Below are 7,405 nucleotides of genomic sequence, written 5' to 3' on the forward strand. Positions count from 1 at the left end.
TGGCCTACGCATAACCCTTTTTATCCCTAGAGTCTCTGTTTCCCTAGAGAGTTTTTCCTACGGAATGCATTATGCTCCTGCGGACTTTCAGCCTCTCCGGATTCTTCTCCTTTGTGGCAATTATTTCCCCACAGAGATTTATTTTAAACATTCATATCATATGCATCATGAGGTCTCTTAGGGACCAAAATTTGTTTCTATATGTTGTTATTTAAGCCCATTCTACTGAGTCGATACAAATATTTTAACCTTCACCTCCTCAGTTAGAATATCCTTAAATAGGGGCAACTGTAAGACCCCAATTTTGACCCTAAGATCCCTCATCTTATCTCATCATATGCATTGGCATTGGGATCACACCTTGGCATCCTCCTTGCCCCTTATTCATTGGGTTTGCATTGGGAGAGATCACCAAGCACCATTTGATTGCATCATACTTTGTATTTTATCATTTTACTAACCAAAATACCAAAAATATGTCTTTGTATTTGTCTAATTCTTTTATAGGTAAGGCATGTGCTCACCTTTGATCTATCAAGATGATATATAGGGTTTAAGACCCTCATTACTAAGATCTCAATCAAGAATGATATATAATGTCTCTAGGCATCAAATATGGATCCCCGTGAGCTTTACATGTTATTTTGATCAAGAAATCATCAAGAGTTTGGAATTGGTTTGCCTTGGAAACCCTAACTCATCTGGGTATCTTGTGTAACTTCTTCAACAAGCTTCTTCAACAATTAATCAAATATTTCAAGGGATACTACGAATTTCATCATCTTATGCATATATGTTCTCCCATGAGTCCCAAAAGTCAAGAGAACAGCAAGCTAGCAAGTTGGTTGATGGTGGTTGACCAGAGGAATTCATCTGATCAAAAAATTTTGTCATATGAAAATGATTACAAGATAAACGTTACTCTAAATGACATTCCAAACAACTCTCCTATTGAGGTCAAGAGCTAGTTTTGCTTGGAAAGTCATTTTTATGGTGAACGATTATAGGTCATTTTCTCTAAACCCTAATTTTGAGGTCAACTTACCAAGGCCATAACTTGCTCAATTTTTATGATATGAAATATTTCCAAGTTTCACTATCCAATTTAATATGTCTACTTCAACTTTTATGTTTGGAGGAAGAGCTAATTCAACTTTTATGAGCATGTGATATAATGATACATTATAGGTCATTTTGGACCAATGCCATTGAACAAGTGATTTTCCTCAACTTCAAAAATGGATAACGCCTTCATATTTTATCCAAATGAGGTCAAATTTGTGAAAATTTTGGAGTACTTTGATATAGCTACAACTTTGATGAAGGAACTTTTCTCATTTGAAACTCACATAAAAAGTTAGCCAAGGTGGAATAAGTGTTCAACATGACAGTTGTTCCTCTTGGTCTAACATTTCCAAAAAGTCTAATTTCATCCATTTTGGACAAGATTTGAATGGGCTTCACATGGCTTGAACATTACATCATCATTTGGCAAGATTGAACTCCACACTTCCATGCACAATTGCCTAGCACTCCAACATGACTTCAGCAATGCTTACACTCAATTATGGACCTGAAGGAATAATTTAACGGGCATGTACACGCCCATGCACCCATGCATCGCACATTGCTAGTTTTGGAAGTTCACTTCAAATGTGTAAATATCAATTGAATTGGCTATAAATAGAATCCTCCACACTCAAAATTGAGGACCATGCGCGCCAACTTTGATTCCAAGCTTTCAAACCCTTCCATTTGAGAGGATAACCTTGAGAATTTCCATTGAAAATTGAGTTTGAATATTACTATTTTGAGATTCAAAACTCCAAGAATCCAAAGCCTTTTGATCATTCTAATTTACTCCTGCAAGCATTCTGAGCAAGATCAAGCACAAGCAAGAGCAAGAACAATCGAATTCAGACCTGCATTGAAGGTATTTTCCAACAAAATTCATCTCTTCGATTCTCACTCAATTCTCCATAATTCTCTTGGATCTTTGGTTGTTTGAAGTCCTACCAATGTAGGCAACAAGATTGAGTTGCTTTGAGGTCAAATCGAAGCAACTCAGATCGTGCACCTCAAATTTCAACTCCTTGTATTTCTCAATATACTTGGAGTTACGATGAATTGAAGCCAGATTCGAGCTCAGTCTCATTTTTACTTTAAAATCATGTCCTTCTTTTTAGGTTTGGTAGTAGTTGTGACTGAAATAGTCCGATGAAGCTCACCGAAGAAGGAGACCGGAGCTATAGCTCTAGTGGTGAGTTGGCAGGCTCAGAACCATATGATCCATTTGAAATGATTTAATCTTAAGCGTTGGTTTGAATAACCATTCACTACGCCAAAAAGGACTATTAACAGCGCATCTTAGACAGCGCTTTTAAAAGAAAGCGCTGTCTAAGGTTAAAATTAAAATGAAGCGCTGAAAATGTTCCAAGAAAATAATGAAAGCGCTTTTAAATATAGACCTTAGACAGCGCTTTTGAAAAAGCGCTGTCTAAAGTCTTTAAATTTTAAAAAAAAAATAAAACCAAAAGCGCTGTCTAAGGGGGGGTTTAGAAAGCGTTTTTGGAAAGCGCTGTCTAAGGCCCCCCTTAGAAAGCGCTTTCCACAAAAGCGCTGTCTAAGGTCTAATAAAAATAAAATTTCAGACTTTAGCGCTTTCGTTCTCTGTTCTTTTGTTTTGCCTCTTCACTCACCAGCAACCTTTCACTCACCTCACAGCGCTTCCGCCGCACTCGTATTCCCCTCAATCTCCAGCAACCTTCCACTCTAAAAGACGACAGCACACAACATCACGCCTTCCACTCCAAAACACGAAAACCCTATTTTCCTTCAACTTCCGAAAACCCTTTTATCCGCCGTCGAGGGTCCCTCCGCCGTCAACGAAACATTCGACCGCCGCACTCGCCTCTCACGGTACGTTCTGCTCTAAAAATGTGCTTGTTTGATTGTAATGCAATGAGTTCAAATGTGCTTGTTTGGTGTTAGCATATGGCTGTCCTGTTTGAATCTACACTCAATGCTTGTGGTTTGTCCATTGCCCTGTTGCAATCTTGATCAAATTTTTACTATCCACCACAACTGTCATTGTTAATGGTTTTGCTATTGCCCTGTTGAAATCTTGACCAATAAAAATGTTATTGAAATATTTAGTTTATTGACTGCACTTGTTAGGGTTAACCTCCAAACCAGTAACTTGAGAAAACTCGTTGAATTTCTGCATGACCAACTTAATAGATGTTGGATATCCCCTGGTAAAAATTAGCAAATGCCTTGGAGGTTGGTTGCAGTGGAGCCAACTAAATTGCTATAGAACCTCATAATTTCACTTTCAAACTCTTCATGCTTAGTTAAGATATTAGCATACTCCATAGTCATGGAACTAATATTACTTTGATTTTGCTTACTTTTGAGAGAAGCATAGAAGTACTTATTATTACTATCTCCCAGTTTGAGCCAGTCCACCTTCGATCTTTGTTTCAACATGGTTTTTCAATTAACTTAGAAATATATTAGAAATAGAGACTACAATATAATCAATTAATAAAAGAAGAAAAATTTAAGAATTCGCTTGATTAAATTATGAATTTGCACAAATATTTCACTAACAATAAAAATAACAAATATTTCACTTTTATCTTATGTATATTATGATAAACTTTAATCACAAAATATCTCATCTTCCCTTTTATCTTATGTATGTTATGATCCATTTTTTATGCCATCATAATATTATCATGAATATTTCTCCCTAATACAAAGCGTGATTGAAAAGGAGAGATAGTTGGAGGAATAATAATCTTCAACCTATTTACAACCACTTTGTTAATAATTTTATACGACATGGTTTAATTGTTTACTTTAATAAGTAGGAAAACCATGGATAAAACATGGATCTGTGCCGATCGAATGACCAAAGAGTACGAGAGTGGGGTTTTGGAATTCGTTAAGTATGCTGTTCAACACGCTGAAAACCCCAGACGAATGCATTGTCCTTGCTTGCGTTGTTGTTATATTGGTAAGGTTGACGCACATGGATTGAAATCGCATTTGCTGAGGCATGGAATTGATCAAAGTTATCAGTGTTGGATATTTCATGGTGAGAAAATTAACGAGAATGTTGAATCGAGTGGAAAAAGTAGTACGACCTATGCTTCATACGACAAAGACACGGAAACATACGATTGTGATCGAGTTGAAGAGATTGTAGAAGCACTGGAAGAAGATCTTCATGATTGTCCTGAAATGTTTGAGAGGATGGTAAGCGATGCTGAGAAACCGTTGTACAAAGGTTGCACTAAATTCTCAAGACTTTCTGCGGTATTAAAGTTGTACAACTTAAAGGCGGGTAATGGATGGTCGGATAAAAGTTTCACAGAGTTGTTGGCCCTTATGAGAGAAATGCTACCGGATGATAATGTTCTTCCTAATCGAACCTATGAGGCAAAAAAAATGTTGTGCTCTATTGGCATGAGCTATGATAAGATACATGCTTGTCCTAACGATTGCATTTTGTTTCGTAACGAATATGCAATGTTAACTGAGTGCCCTAAATGCGGTTTGTCTCGATATAAGAAAAGATTATCTCCCGCAAAAGTCTTATGGTATTTTCCGATAATTCCGAGATTTAGGCGCATGTTTCGTAGTGAAACCGATGCAAGACATCTTACTTGGCATGCAGATGAAAGAATTATTGATGGAATGTATCGGCATCCGGCTGATTCACCACAGTGGTCGAAGATTGATAATGATTATCCTGAGTTTGGATCAGAAGCAAGAAACCTTCGATTGGCATTATCTACTGATGGAATGAACCCACATGGTCTTCAAAGTATCTCACATACCACATGGCCTGTGATTCTTATGATTTATAACCTACCTCCGTGGCTATGTATGAAGCGTAAGTACATGATGTTATCTATGTTAATCTCTGGGCCTAAACAACCAGGGAATGACATTGACGTATACTTGACACCTCTGATCGAAGATTTAAAGATTTTGTGGGAGAACGGTGTGGAGGTTTATGATGGATATAGGAAAGAAAGTTTCAATTTGAGGGCGATGTTGTTTGGCACAATTAATGATTTTCCAGCATACGGGAATCTATCTGGGTATAGCATTAAAGGTCAACGTGCGTGTCCTGTTTGTGAAGACGGAACCGATACGATTCGATTGGAACTTTGCCAGAAGAATGTGTTTCTCGGTCATCGTAGATTCTTACATTCTAAACATCACTACCGTGGGTGGAGAAAAGCATTCAATGGAGACACCGAACATCGTAGAGCTCCACCCGCATTGTCAGGTGAACAAGTTTTTGAAAAGGTGAAAGATGTGCGTACTGAGTTTGGCAAGCCTTTTGCACATAAGATTGTGAAAGGTGGGTGGAAGAAAAGGTCGATATTTTTTGAATTGCCATATTGGAAGTCTTTGTACGTGAGACATTTTCTCGATGTTATGCATATTGAAAAAAACGTATTTGAAAGTGTTATCGGTACATTACTCAATATAAAAGGCAAGTCTAAGGATGGCCTTAAAGCAAGGGAGGACATGTTAAAAATGGGAATGAGAACTGAATTAGCACCCGTGAAGAAAGGAAGACGAACATATCTACCACCTGCTGCTTTTACTTTATCTAGAAAGGAGAAAAAAAATTTGTGTAAGTCTCTGAGTGAAGTTAAGGTTCCAGAAGGATACTCATCTGATATCAGAAGACTTGTTTCTATGAAAGACCTCAAGTTGAAGAATTTGAAGACACACGATTGCCATGTTATAATGGAACATTTTCTACCGATAGGTATACGTTCTATTTTGCCAGAAAAAGTAAGAAGTGCCATAACTAAATTGTGTTTTTTCTTTAGGTCAATTTGTAGTAAGGTGATCGATCCCGAGATCTTACCAACACTACAAAAAGAGATTGTAATTACCTTGTGTGAGCTTGAAATGTATTTTCCTCCGTCTTTTTTTGACATAATGGTTCATTTAGTTGTTCATCTTGTGAAAGAGACACAGTTGTGTGGACCAGCTTATATGAGATGGATGTACCCTGCTGAACGGTATATGAAAATATTAAAAGGGTACGTGAAATCCCGAAGTCGACCAGAGGGTTGTATTGTTGAACGATACATTGTTGAAGAAGCTGTTGAGTTTTGTACTGAATATTTGTCTAACGTTCAATCGATTGGACTCCCCAGAGCTCAGATTTTCGACAAAATGGAAGGTAAAAAATTAATTGGGAATAAAATTGTGACAATATCAAGGGATGAACGGGATCAAGTTCATTTGTATGTTCTGCACAATAATAATGAGGTTGAGCCATATGTTGAAATGCACAAGGATGTACTCCGAAGGTTAAATCCGAACAGAAATGAAAATTGGATAGTTATAGAGCACAATCAAAGTTTCATACAATGGTTGAAGGATCATATTTATTTGAAGCGCTCTTCAGATCCTTCTTCGGTAACAGAAAGGTTGAGATGTTTGGCATATGGTCCAAGTTTGCATGTGTTTTCTCATAGCGCATATTCAATTAATGGATACACATTTTATACCAAAGAACAAGATGATAAGAGTACTATGCAAAATAGTGGTGTCACCGTGCTAGCTGAAGCAATGCATATATCAAGTATGAAGGACTTAAACCCCAAATATGCAAATTTGTCATATTTTGGAGTTATTGAGCACATTTGGGTGTTTGATTACGAGAAGTTTCAGATTCCCATCTTTGGTTGCAAGTGGGTGAATAGTAGTGGCATACGAATGGATAAGTCTGGATTTTTGCAAGTTGATCTTACTAGGGTGGGGTACAAAGATGAACCTTTTATTCTAGCATCTCAAGCTAAACAAGTGTTCTATGTGAATGACCCGAAGAGTACAAAATGGTCTATAGTGCTTTTCTCTAACAAAGTGACTGATGATAGCGGTGTCGATCAATGTGATATTGATGTTGAGAATGAGTCATGCATTAGACGGAATGAGTTGAATAGAAATGATGAAGTTGAGGATCTTATACCGGATGAGTCATATATAAGAAACGATCATAATGAGGGAATTTGGATCAATTCATCCGTACGCATTGCTAAGAAACAAGTGATTAATATTCCAACAAAGAAAAGAAAGAGATGTTAGTGACTTAGGTAAATTATCCATGGTTTCTTTATTTTTTGTTTTCATTTGTTTTGATTATAAGTTATATGTGGTAATGCATGATTTCATTATATTTTTGTACTCAATTGCTTTGATTATAAGTTATATCTGATAATGCATGATTTCTTTATTTTTTTGTTTTCAATTGTTTTGATTATAAGTTATATTTGATATTTGATGGTTTCCTTGGTTTATTACAGGTTAGACATGGCTGATGACCAACATGAGGAAGTTAGTAAAGTATCCGCGGAAGAAGAAA

The sequence above is a fragment of the Lathyrus oleraceus genome, chromosome 3 (assembly GCF_024323335.1).
Source record: "Lathyrus oleraceus cultivar Zhongwan6 chromosome 3, CAAS_Psat_ZW6_1.0, whole genome shotgun sequence".
Taxonomy (NCBI): Eukaryota; Viridiplantae; Streptophyta; class Magnoliopsida; order Fabales; family Fabaceae; genus Lathyrus; species Lathyrus oleraceus.